The sequence below is a fragment of the Sapajus apella genome, unplaced genomic scaffold (genome assembly GCF_009761245.1).
Source record: "Sapajus apella isolate SASKATOON/1434 unplaced genomic scaffold, GSC_monkey_1.0 scaffold231, whole genome shotgun sequence".
In the NCBI taxonomy this organism is placed as follows: domain Eukaryota; kingdom Metazoa; phylum Chordata; class Mammalia; order Primates; family Cebidae; genus Sapajus; species Sapajus apella.
The window spans coordinates 146,674-159,301 of record NW_022437171.1 but is presented as its reverse complement, the minus strand read 5'-3'; the positions used below and the strand labels follow the sequence as shown (position 1 = coordinate 159,301).

The window sequence follows — 12,628 nt, the reverse complement described above, 5'->3', positions numbered from 1 at the left end:
GTGGGGGCCTATAATCCCACCTACTCAGGAGGCTGAAGTTGCAGTGAGCTGAGATTGTGCCACTGCACTCCTGCCTGGGCAACAGAGCAAGACTCTGTCTCAAAAAAAAAAAAAAAAAAAAAAAACTGTAATGAATCATGCTATAGATGCCCTTTGGATCCTGTGTTGAAAACCTAATGTTAGAGCTGAAGCATTTTCATAAGCATTAATTTATTATTAACCAAAATTTTCATTAAAATTTAGTTATAATTTTTATTATAGAATTACATCACAGGCAAACCTATATACAACCAAGTGTATCAGATTTAAAAGACAATTTTAAGGTCAGGCGGGCATGGTGGCTCACTCCTATAATCCTAGCACTTTGGGAGGCCGAAGTGGGTAGATCACCTGAGGTCAGGAGTTTGAAACCAGCCTGGTCAAATGGTGAAACCCCATCTCTACTAAAAATACAAAAATTAGCCAGGCGTGGGGACTTGGGCCTGTAGTGGCAAGATAATTGCTTGAACCCGCAAGGCAGAGGTTGCAGTGAGCCAAGATCACACCAGGGCACTCCAGCCTGGGTGACAGAAGGAGACTCTGTCTCGAAAGAAAAAACAAAGAAAAGACAATTTTATTACCAGTTCCTATGCCATGTCTATGAGATCTCTCACATCTTGCTCATTGCACTACTCTTGGACATGTAAGTTGACAGTGTCATCTTGCCGCACAGTTTCAGAAATCGTCCTGAATCCAGCCTTTAGAAATGCATCCTGGGGCCGGATGTGGTGGTTCATGCCTGTAATCCTAGCACTTTGGGAAGCTCAGGTGGGCAGATCACTTGAGGTCAGGAGTTCAAGAGCAGCCTGGTCAACATGGCCAAACCCCATCTCTACTAAAAATACAAAAATTAGCCAGGTATGGTGTCATATGCTTGTAATCCCAGCTACTCAAGAGGTTGGGGTGGGAGGATCACTTGAACCGGGGACGGGGAGGCTGCAGTGAGCTGAGATCGAGCCACTGCACCCAAGCCTGTGCAACAGTATGAGACTCTGGCTCCCAAAAAAAAAAAAAAAAAAAAAAATGCATACTGGGTTTGTCTATCCACAGGTGCTGATATGGTTTGGCTGTGTCAACACCGAAATCTCAACTTGATTTGTATTTCCTAGAATTCCCAAGTGTTGTGGGAGGGACCCAGGGGAGGTAATTGAGTCATGGCAGCAGGTCTTTCTCATTCTATTCTAGTGACAGTAAATAAGTCTCATGAGATCTGATTGGGTTATCAGGGGTTTCCTCTTTTGCTTCTTCCTCATTTTCGCTGGCCCTTGCCATGTAAGAAGTGCCTTTCACCTCCATGATTCTGAGGCATTCCCAGCCATGTGGAACTGTAAGTCCAATTAAGCCTCTTTTTCTTCCCAGTCTCGGGTATGTCTTTATCAGCAGCATGAAAACAGATTAATACAGGTGCCATCATGGCAGATGCTGCTTGCCAGTCAGGTGCTCCTGGACTCAGGTCTCACCATGCTGTCCCAGTGACTTATGCACATGAAAGTGCTCATCCAGGTGGGATATGAGCCTCTTCCTCCAATAGGACGAAATATTTTGGAGTGGCAAGCATGTCAGCTTTCTGGTTTCCTTTGTTATGCTCTGCACATTGCCAGCATTGATGGGAGGCGTGGGTTGTTCACAAGCTTCACTCCATGACTATCTTTGGGGGTCCTTGGAACTGTGGTCCATAGTTAAGTTTTACAGCATTACCAGGAATGTAACAAGCGTGAGGAGTTAGGACCTGGATATGAACAGAAAGAAGTCTTGTCTTCCTTTGACCAAATTCTCAAGGAAACAGCTCAAGAGACTATCAGTTGTTCTGCTGCTGCCCTCACCACATCCCTTCCATGTGCTCAATCTGAGATCTACGGCACAATTCATTGGCAGAGAATCAAAGTTCTGTGGAATTTGTGACACCATATTAACCATCTATCAGGAAGAGGGCATCCTAGGATTTTTCCTGGGTCCGGTTCCTCACCTCCTAGGTGACATCATTTCTTTGTGGCTGTGTGACTCACTAGCCTACCTTGTTGATACCTATGCAATGGACAGTGTGGGTTCCCTTTTACTGTATTTTTTAATTTATTTTTTTTCCTTTTTTTTTTTTTTTTCTAAAGACTAGTCAAGTGCAGTAGTGAGAAGGGGGAAAAGAGTAGAACAAGGAGTTCGATCTGTAACTGACTGTGAACAATCAATTGCGATAACTCACTACCTTCAGACCAGCCTATTGTATTTTTTTTGAGACAGAGTCTCGCTCTGTCGCCCAGGCTGGATTGCAGGGGTGCGACCTCAGTTCACTGCATTCAAGCAATTCTCTGCTTCGGCCTCCTCAGTAGCTGGGATTACAGGCGCCCTCCACTACACCTAATTTTTGCATTTTTTTTTTTTTTTTTTGGAGACGGAGTTTCGCTCTTGTTACCCGGGCTGGAGTGCAATGGCGCGATCTCGGCTCACCGCAACCTCCGCCTCCTGGGTTCAGGCAATTCTCCTGCCTCAGGCTCCTGAGTAGCTGGGATTACAGGCACACGCCACCATGCCCAGCTGATTTTTTGTATTTTTAGTAGAGACGGGGTTTCACCATGTTGACCAGGATGGTCTCAATCTCTTGACCTCGTGATCCACCCGCCTCGGCCTCCCACAGTGCCGGGATTACAGGCATGAGCCACCGCGCCCGGCCAATTTTTGCATTTTTATTAGAGACAGGGTGTCACCATCTTGGCCAGGCTGGTCTTGAACTCCTGACTTCATTATCCATCTGCCTCGGCCTCCCAAAGTGCTGGGATTATAGGCAGGAGCCCACTGCACCCAGCTGCCTGTGGGGTTTCTACCATGAATGAAATGAAGAATTACTCTCAAGCTGTCACAGATTTTTTTTTTTTTTTGAGACAGAGTCTGGCTGTGTTGCCCAGCCTGGAGTACAATGGCATGATATCGGCTCACTACAACCTCTGCCTCCCGGGTTCAAGCAATTCTCCTGCCTCAGCCTTCCAAGTAGCTGGGATTACAGGCCTGTGACACCACACCTTGCTAATTTTTTGTATTTTTACTAGAGACAGGGTTTCACCATGTTGGCCAGCCTGGTCTCGAATTCCTGACCTCAGGTGATCCACCAGCCTCGGCCTCCTACCTGCTGGGATTACAGGTGTGAGCCACCATACCTGGCCAACAGGACTTTTTTTTGCCAGTTTGTTGACCTATCCCTTTGTGCTTGTCTCCAGTCTTACGGCTGTCAACAACTGTGGTCTTGCTGGTGGATGCCTTCCTTACTCCCCATTATGCACTTCTTGGATAGACTGCTGGGGCATGCTACAAAGAAAGGGAAATATGAGCCTAGGAAACAGCTTGTTTTTCCACAGACAAACCCTTTGGGAAAAGAAGACTTATTGTTGTGATCTGAGAATGTTAATTTTAAGATGTAGGGCAGGGACTGTGACATTTCTATAGTTTGAGATGCACTGGATTATGGGAGAGAATGTTGATATTTAATCTTGGAGAAAAAAATCGAAATGCATCCCGGGTCTCAGGGACAAACATATTAAGGCTCTTACATTTCATATAATTTCAGATATTACAAATATTACAGGATAATTTTTTTTGGAGACAGAGTTTCACTCTTGTTGCCCAGGTTGGAGGGCAATGGCATGATCTTGGATCACTGAGACCTCTGCTTCCTGGGTTCAAGCGATTCTCCTGCCTCAGCCTCCCGAGTAGCTGGGATCACAAGCATATGCCACCACGCTCAGTTACTTTTATAGTTTTAATAGAAATGCAGTTTCTCCATGTTGGTCAGGCTGGTCTCCAACTCCCGACCTCAGGTGATCTGCCCACCTTGGCCTCCCGAAGTGCTGGGATTACAGTCAAGAGCCACTGCACCCAGCCTATAGGATAATTTTCAAAAATAGGTTAAAAACTCAGGAGGCTGATGTGAGAGGATCCCTTGGGCTCAGGAGTTGGAGGCTACAATGAGCCATGAGTTGGCCACCGCACTCCAACCTGGGTGACAGACAATGAGACCCTGCCTGAGAAAAAAAAAATCAAAAATTGGTAAAAACATAACTCTTAGACTAATATTAACTCATGTTAAAAAAAAACAACAAGGTTTCAGCTGGGCCACATAGCAAGACCTAGTCTCTACAAAAAAATAAAATTAGCCAGGTGTGGTGGCACACATCTGTAGTCCCAGCTACTTGGGAGGCTGAGGTGGAAGGATCACTTGAGCCCAGGAATTTGAGGCTGCAATGAGCTGAGATCACTCCTGCACTCCAGCCTCGGTGACAAAGCAAGACCCTGTCTCCAAAAAAAAAAAAAAAAAAAAAAAGTTCCTCCCTCTTTTTTTTTTTTAACTTCCATACATCAAGCAATTCATGTTTGTTTTGAGAAGTCTTACTTTCACCACGCTGGAGTGCAATGGTATAATCTTGGCTCACTGCAACCTCCACCTCCCGGGTTCAGGTGATTCTTCTGCCTCAGCTTCCCAAGTAGTTAGGATTATAGGCGAACACCACCATACTCAGCTAATTTTTTGTGTTTTTAGTAGAGATGGGATTTCACCATGTTGGCCAGGCTGGTCTCAAACTCCTGACCTCAAATGTTCCACCTGCCTCAGCCTCCCAAAGTGCTGGGATTACAGGCATGGGCCACCACACCCAGCCATGTGATTCATTTTATTTTATTTTATTTTATTTTGAGACGGAGTTTCGCTCTTGTTACCCAGGCTAGAGTGCAATGGCACGATCTCGGTTCACCGTAACCTCTGCCTCCTGGGTTCAGGCAATTCTCCTGCCTCAGCCTCCTGAGTAGCTGGGATTACAGGCACGCGCCACCATGCCCAGCTAATTTTTTGTATTTTTTAGTAGAGACGGGGTTTCACCATGTTGACCAGGACGGTCTCGATCTCTTGACCTCGTGATCCACCCGCCTCGGCCTCCCAAAGTGCTGGGATTACAGGCGTGAGCCACTGCGCCCGGCCCTCATTTTTTTTGAGATTAAGTCTTACTGTTGCCCAGGCTGCAGCACAGTGGCGTGATCTCGGCCCACTGCAACTTCTGCCTGGGATTACAGACGTGCACCACCATGCCCAGCTAATTTTTGTATTTTTAGTAGAGACAGGGTTTCACCAAGTTGGCCAGGCTGGTCTCGAACTCCTGACCTCAGGTGATCCGCCCACCTCGGCCTCCCAAACTGTGGAAACAGAGTTTTACTCTGTTGCCTAGGCTGGAGTGTGTGGCATTGGTTCAGCGCAACCTCCACCTCCCAGGTTCAAGCGATCCTCCTGCCTCAGCCTCCTGTGTAGCTGGGATTACAGGCCCACCCCACCATGCCTGGCTAATTTTTGTATTTTTAGTAGAGATAGGGTTTCACCATGTTGGTCAGGCTGGTTTCAAACTCCTGACCTTTTGATCCACCCACCTCCGCCTCCGAAAGTGCTGGGATTATAGGCGTGAGCCACTGCGCCAGGCCAATCAGTAATACTTTTATGACACCATAGACAAAAGAGACATCCTCAAAAGAGGGTATAATTTGAATAGAACTCCTTTAAGGGATTTAAAAATTTCAGTTAATGCTGGCCGAGTTGAGTGGCTCACATCTGTAACTCCAGCATGTTGGGAGGCCAAGGCAGGTGGATCACAAGGTCAAGAGATTGAGACCATCCTGGCCAACATGGTGAAACCTGGTCTCTACCAAAAATACAAAAATTAGCCGGGCATGGTGGAGTGAGCCTGTAGCCCCAGCTACTAGGCAGGCTGAGGCAGGAGAATCGCTTGAACCTGGGAGGCGGAGGTTGCAGTGAGCCGAGATCGTGCCGCTGCACTCCAGCCTGAGTGACATTTCGAGACTCTGTCTCAAAAATAAAAATAAATTCAGTTAGTAATACTGAATATGGAGATAGAAAAAAATATTACTCACCTATAATATTCAAACATACCTACATATATACAAATATAAACACATAAGTATACAAACACAAAGATCTATTTATTTATTTATTTATTTATTTTATAAAGACGGGGTTTCACCATGTTGGTCAGGCTGGTCTTGAACTCCCAACCTCAGGTGATCCGCCCGCCTTGGCCTCCAAAGTGCTTGGATTACAGGCGTTAGCCACTACGCCCGGCCTCTTTTTTTTTTTTGAGATGGAGACTCACTTTGTTGCCCAGGCTAGATGCAGTGCAGGGGTGTGATCGTGGCTCACCACAACCTCCATCTCCCAGGTTAAAGCGATTCTCCTGCCTCAGCCTCCCTAGTAGCTGGGATTACAGGTACATGCTGCCTGGCTCATTTTTGTATTTTTAGTAGAGATGGGGGTTTCACGATGTTGGCCAGGCTAGTCTCGAACCGTTGACCTCATGATCCACCCACCTCAGCCTCCCAAAGTGCTGGGATTACAGGTGTGAGCCACCACGCCCAGCCTCAAACACAAAAATCTTATAGCTTTCATTTCAAAATGGTAGTCAAGAGTCAGTAAAACACATTAATACAAACTCACTGGTTTCTATCTATATTTTTATCAAAATTGTGTTTCTGACAAAAATGGGACAAATTAAAGCTACCTGTTCTCATGGCTAAAGCTTTAACTCACATTTATGGAAAAGAATTTTAAGGGTTTTCATTTGCCCAGTTTCCAAATAGTTCATTTTTTCTCTTTCTATCCTCAGGTGGTTGTTATTGCAGGATTTTGAGTCCCTTTAGGGCTGGGGGCCTTAATGTTTAAGTGACTGAAGGGTTGAAGTGGAAAAAGTTCTGGCAGGGTTGATGGAGGGCCAGAGTGGCCTAAAAGGGGACATACCAAAGGAATCAAGGAAATTGGAGGAAATACCGAAGGTGGCAAAAGGAGGAAGGGGGAGCAGAAGCAAATGGAAAGGAGAAGTCTTAGAGAGGCATGTTTGGGGAGACTGCAAGTTTCCCAAAGAAGCCAATGAAGCTGTCCATTATCCTTAGCAAAAATCATGGCAATGCAGAAAGGAAGCAGAGGGGTAGAGCCGGTAGGAGGCAGGGGCTCCAGAAAAGTGGCTTCAGGTGACCCAGAAAAGACCCCATGAGAGAAGCAGGATCCAACAGTATATCAGCTTCCAATTATGCCATCTTCTGATCATAGAGCCGTTAAAAAAAAAACAAAAAAAACAGGCCGGACGCGGTGGCTCACGCCTGTAATCCCAGCACTTTGGGAGGCCGAGGCGGGTGGATCACGAGGTCAAGAAATCGAGACCATCCTGGTCAACATGGTGAAACTAAAGTCTCTACTAAAAATACAAAAATTAGCTGGGCATGGTGGCACATGCCTGTAGTCCTAGCTACTTGGGAGGCTGAGGCAGGAGAATTGCTTGAACCCCAGAGACAGAGGTTGCGGTGAGCCGAGATCATGCCATTGCATTCCAGCCTGGGTAACAAGAGTGAAACTCCGTCTCAAAAAAAACAAAACTTTCAAATATCTCATCAGTTTTCAGCCAGAACAGATAGTACATATTCCTGGCAGTACTGAACACTCCTCCCTACCACCACACTGCCCATCCAGTACTTTTCTTCTTGTAAACCAAAAGTACCTTCCAAGTAACTCAGAACCAAAACCAATAAGCATTTTATGATTTAACTGTGGGACAAAAGAGATATCCTCAAGGCTAAGCACAGTGGCTCGTGCCTCTAATCTCAGCACTCTGGGAAGTCAAGGTGGGAGGATCACCTGAGGCCAGGAGTTCCTGACAGCCTGGGTGAGACTCTGTCTCTTAAAAAAGAGAGACAGAGGGCCGGGCGCGGTGGCTCAAGCCTGTAATCCCAGCACTTTGGGAGGCCGAGGCGGGTGGATCACGAGGTCAAGAGATCGAGACCATCCTGGTCAACATGGTGAAACCCCGTCTCTACTAAAAATACAAAAAATTAGCTGGGCATGGTGGTGCGTGCCTGTAATCCCAGCAGGAGGCTGAGGCAGGAGAATTGCCTGAACCCAGGAGGCGGAGGTTGCGGTGAGCCGAGATCGCGCCATTGCACTCCAGCCTGGGTAACATGAGTGAAACTCCGTCTCAAAAAAAAAAAAAAAAAAAAAGAGAGACAGAGAGAGAGAGGGAGAGAGAGAGACATCCTCCAAAGAGGGTACACAAAGATTCAGCACTCTAAAATCCAGACCACTAGCAAAGACAGTCAAAAGAAAGCGGGCACTGTTGTTGACACAGGTGACAAGGATGTCATCTACAGAACACAGTCACATCTCCACTCATGGACTGTCTCATCTATGATACCAATGACTGTTGAGACAACAAAAACCCCCTTATGGACTAGGCCCACTTATTACAAACTCCTCTGTTATAGTTAGAAAAAAAGAAAGTTCAGAACTTTCTCTTTGGCTGGGCGTGGTCCCACATGCCTGTAATCCTAGCACTTTGGGAGGCTAACGCAGGCAGACTGAGGCAGGAGTTCCTGACCAACCTGGGTGAGACCCTGTCTCTTAAAAAAAAAAAAAAAGACCACCAGTCAGGTGCAGTGGCTCATGCCTGTAATCCCAGCACTTTGGGAGGCCGAGGCGGGTGGATCACAAGGTCAGGAGTTCAAGACTAGCCTGAGCAACATGGCGAAACCCCGTCTCTACTAAAAAAATACAGAAAATTAGCCTGGCATGGTGGCATGTGCCTGTAATTCTAGCTATTCAGGAGGCTGAGGGAGGAGAATTGCTTGAACCCAGGAGGCAGACGTTGCAGTGAGCCAAGGTCGCACCACTCCACTCCAGCCTGGGTGACAGAGGTCTCCTCATCACCTGTCAAAACAGTGCCTGCTTTCTTTGCAGGCTTTGAAGACTTTCTTTGTAGGCTTCCTCTTACAAAGGCTTTCTGGAGGAGGGGACCCCTCTACTGTGTAAGAGAAGAGGACTTTGGGAATAAGAAAAGCATTCCAGGAAGGGAGACTGTCAGGAATCCTGTGGAGGCGAGATTCTCCCATTTGGAATCTCTGCCTCTGGAGGCGGGTCCAGTCTCCTGATCCTTGTCTGGGACCCTCAGTTATCTCTCGACTCATTCAGGACAGCAATTATCTTTCTCTATTTTCTTCCTTTTACATTTCCCTTCCACATTTCTTTTTTTTTTTTTTTTTTTTTTTGAGATGGAGTTTCGCCCTTGTTATCCAGGCTGGAGTGCAATGGCGTGATCTCGGCTCACCGCAACCTCCGCCTCCTGGGTTCAGTCAATTCTCCTGCCTCAGGCTCCTGAGTAGCTGGGATTACAGGCACGCGCCACCATGCCCAGCTGATTTTTTGTGTTTTTAGTAGAGGCGGGGTTTCACCATGTTGACCAGGATGGTCTCGATCTCTTGACCTCGTGATCCACCCGCCTCGGCCTCCCAAAGTGCTGGGATTACAGTCGTGAGCCACCGCGCCCGGCCCTCCACATTTCTTTTTAACCACGAGCCATCTCCAGCCACATCCTCCCCGTATCACTCTTCACCCTTCACGGTCCCTCTCAAAACCACAGTGTGGGACACTCCAACCTGATCCCATCTATCAGGAGGCTCTATGGCTCCAAGTTCTGGGCACAGCCATTAGGGATACGCCTCAGAGGATGGGACCCGCTCGGAGATGAGGTGGAGAAAAATGAATGTCAAGAGCCCCGCACGACCTCCGGAACCAGGCTTTAAGACTAGGGATTAGATTTATTGCAAAATCTCAGGAATGCGCACACAAACTAGCACCCGTTTACCGCGGCGGCGTTCAGCGATTCTCTCCAACGTCCCGCAGGGGGCGCACCACCGCCAGCGGCACCGACTGCCTAAGGGAGGTGCGCGCAGACCGCGGAGGGAACGGGGAGGGAACGGGGAGGGAGCAGGCGCGGGAGGGAGGGAATGAGTGCGTGATGAAGGAAACGAGTTAAGGAGGGGAGGAGGAAGCAGGGAATGAAAGAGGGAGGGAGGGACTGAGGCAGGGAGGGGAGAACGAGATGTGAAGGAGAGAGGGAAAGGGAATGAGGGAGGGAGGGAATGGGGGAGTGAGACAGGGAGGGAGAGATTGAGTGAAGGATGGAGGAAGGGAATGGTGGGATGAGACAGAGAGGGAGGAAATGAGAGGGAGGAAATGAGAGGGAGGAAATGAGAGGGAGGGAGGAGGGAGTGAAGGAGGGATTGAGGAAAGGGGCGGGAGGAAATGAGGAGGGAGAGAGACTGTGAGGAAGGGCAAGAGGGAGTGACCCGGGGAATGAGGGCAGGACCGAGGCAAGGGAAGAGTCGATGGATTCAGACGCCGCGACCTTCGGCAAATTCACTTATTCCTTGGTTTGTCTCCGCCAGGTGCCAGGTGCCGCGCTAGTGCGGGGACTCACAGCGCAGCGCGGGAGGAGGGCCGCCCCGGCGCTGCTACCCCGCCCGGCAGGGCACCGACGGGCCCGCTCTGCGCCTGCGCAGTTGGTCCCACGTGACGTAGGCCCTGCCCCCGCAGGCGCCGCACGCCCCGCCTCCCGCCTGCCACCTCCCGCCGGCCGCCTCCCGCCTCCCTCCTGCTGCGAGTGAGGCCTCGGCTGGCGGCGGCACCAGGTCAGCTGCAAGGCGTGGGCCGGGCGGGCCGGGCGGCGGCGAACGCGGGTGGCGGGCGGCACGCAGGCAGCGCTGGGCCGGGGGCAAGCCAGCGGCGCGGAGTCCGGGGGCCGCGGGGGCGGGGGCGGGGAGGGCGCGGGCCGGAGGCACGGGGGCGGCGACCTGAGGCGAGCTAGCGGCCTGACGTGGCGGGGACGCTGCCGGCGGGATCCCCGGGCGCGTAGAGGCCGGGAGCGGGGGCCAAGGTGCGAGGCCTCTTTCGCGCGGTTGCGGGCGCGCCGGGCTCCTTGCCCTCGCGCGGCTGTGTTGACCGCGGCCGGTCAGAGCGCTGCCTTCCCGGCCGCGACCCTCCGCGCTGCGCGGGCGGCCCTGCAACAGGCGGACGACTCGGGGCCCGGCCTGACGAGTCTCAGTTCCTTCGGCCGGGCCGGGGGGCGGTGGGAGCCCAGCCTCGCCATCTCGCCTGGTTTCCTGAGAGGAGCCGGAGATCGCACTGTCAGTGCAAAATCACCAGAGTGCGGAACGTCGGCCGCCAGTTCTGACCATTTTAGATCCGGCGCGGGCCGAGCCGAATGGATCGGGGGCGGTCAGCGGGGTGCCTCCACCTAATAATGCCTGAGCTCCTCTCTGGGCGCCCTCGCTCCGGGTCTGGCGCGCCGAGGGCCTCGGAGGCGGCTCTCTGGGAAATTCTTCAAGAGTGCACCCTTTGGAAGGCTCCTCCGCTGGGAATAAGGACCCACTCCCTCTCCTCTACCCGAGCCGCCCCCTTTGCCTTTGTGGTCGGCCTTGCTTCATGCTCCCAAGGATTGAGTTTCTTTGAGGGGACACTGCTCATTCGGGGGCCCCACAGAGGACTCGGTATTTACTCAGTAAAATGTCCGAGTCCAAAGTTGCTGTGAAATGATTTGGACTCTGCCATCCGTGACTTCATAAAAATTCATTTTGTGGGCTGGGCGAGGTGGCTCACGCCTGTAATCCCAGCACTTTGGGAGGCCGAGGCGGGTGGATCACAAGGTCAGGAGTTCAAGACCAGCCTGGCCAAAATGGTGAAACCCCGACTTTACAAAAAAAAAAAAACAAAAAAAACCATTTTATGACCTTCAGTTTGTACCTATGTGGGGCATAAAGCTTCCTTTCCACTCCCCCCTAAAACTTCGAACAGCACAGAGGGAACTTGCTTTTGATGACTAGAATTGGGCTTATGCCACTGGGGAAGAGCTTCGGGCTAGCGTAGCCCTGTGTCAAATGAAAATGGGGTCTGGCCGGGCGCGGTGGCTCACACCTGTAATCCCAGCACTTTGGGAGGCCTAGGTGGGCGAATCGCTTGAGGTCACGAATTCGAGACCAGCCTCACCAACATGGTTAAACCCCATCTCTACTAAAAATACAAAAGTTAGCTGGGTGTGGTGGCCTGCCTGTAATCTCAGCTACTCGGGTGACTGAGATAGGAGAATCCCTTGAACCTGGTAGGCGGAGGTTGCAGTGAGCCAAGATCAGGCCACTGCACTCCAGCCTGGGAGACAGAGGGAAACTCCATTTCAAAAAAAAAAAAAAACGAAAATGGGGCTTGGGCATGGTGACTCATGCCTGGAACCCCAGAGCCTTTGGAGGTGGAGATGGGTGGATTGCTTGAGCCCAGGAATTCGAGACCAGCCTGGGCAACATAGGTAGGGAGACCCCATCTCTACAAAACATACAAAAAATTAGCCTGGCATGGTGACTAGCAGCTGTAGTCACAGCCACCCAGGAGGCGGAGGTGGGAGGATCGCTTGAACCCAGGAGATGAAGGCTGCGGTGAGCCAAGACCCCACCACTAGACTCTAACCTAGACCATATAGTGAAACCCCTTCTTTACAAAGAAAATTTGAAAAATTAGCTGGGCACAGTGGTGAGCTGTAGTTCTAGCTACTGAAGAAGCTGAGATGGGAGGATTACTTCAACCTGGGAGCTTGAGGCTACAGTGAACCTCAGGCCATCTCAGTCCAGATAGCCGGGACTACAGGTGTATACCACCATGTCTTAATTTTTAATTTTTTTGTAGAGAAGAGGTATTGCTATGTTGCCCAGGGTGGTCTTTTTTTTTTTTTTTTTTTTTTTT

General features: G+C 50.1%; 1 protein-coding gene and 1 pseudogene across 3 annotated transcripts in view; both read left to right on the top strand.

Moving 5' to 3' along the window:
- The first annotated feature begins 1,458 nt into the window (after positions 1 to 1,458).
- On the top strand, positions 1,459 to 3,471 carry LOC116544812 (annotated as a pseudogene).
- Positions 3,472 to 10,428: 6,957 nt separating this feature from the next.
- Positions 10,429 to 12,628, top strand: part of KLHL22 (kelch like family member 22) — a 45,674-nt gene continuing 43,474 nt past the window's right edge. The window contains exon 1 of one of the 3 annotated variants that reach the window (XM_032271406.1): positions 10,429 to 10,530. The gene's annotated coding sequence lies outside the window, so the exon portion shown is untranslated. The remainder of the gene's footprint in view (positions 10,531 to 12,628) is intronic. The other 2 variants (XM_032271407.1, XM_032271408.1) reach the window with 2 other exon arrangements.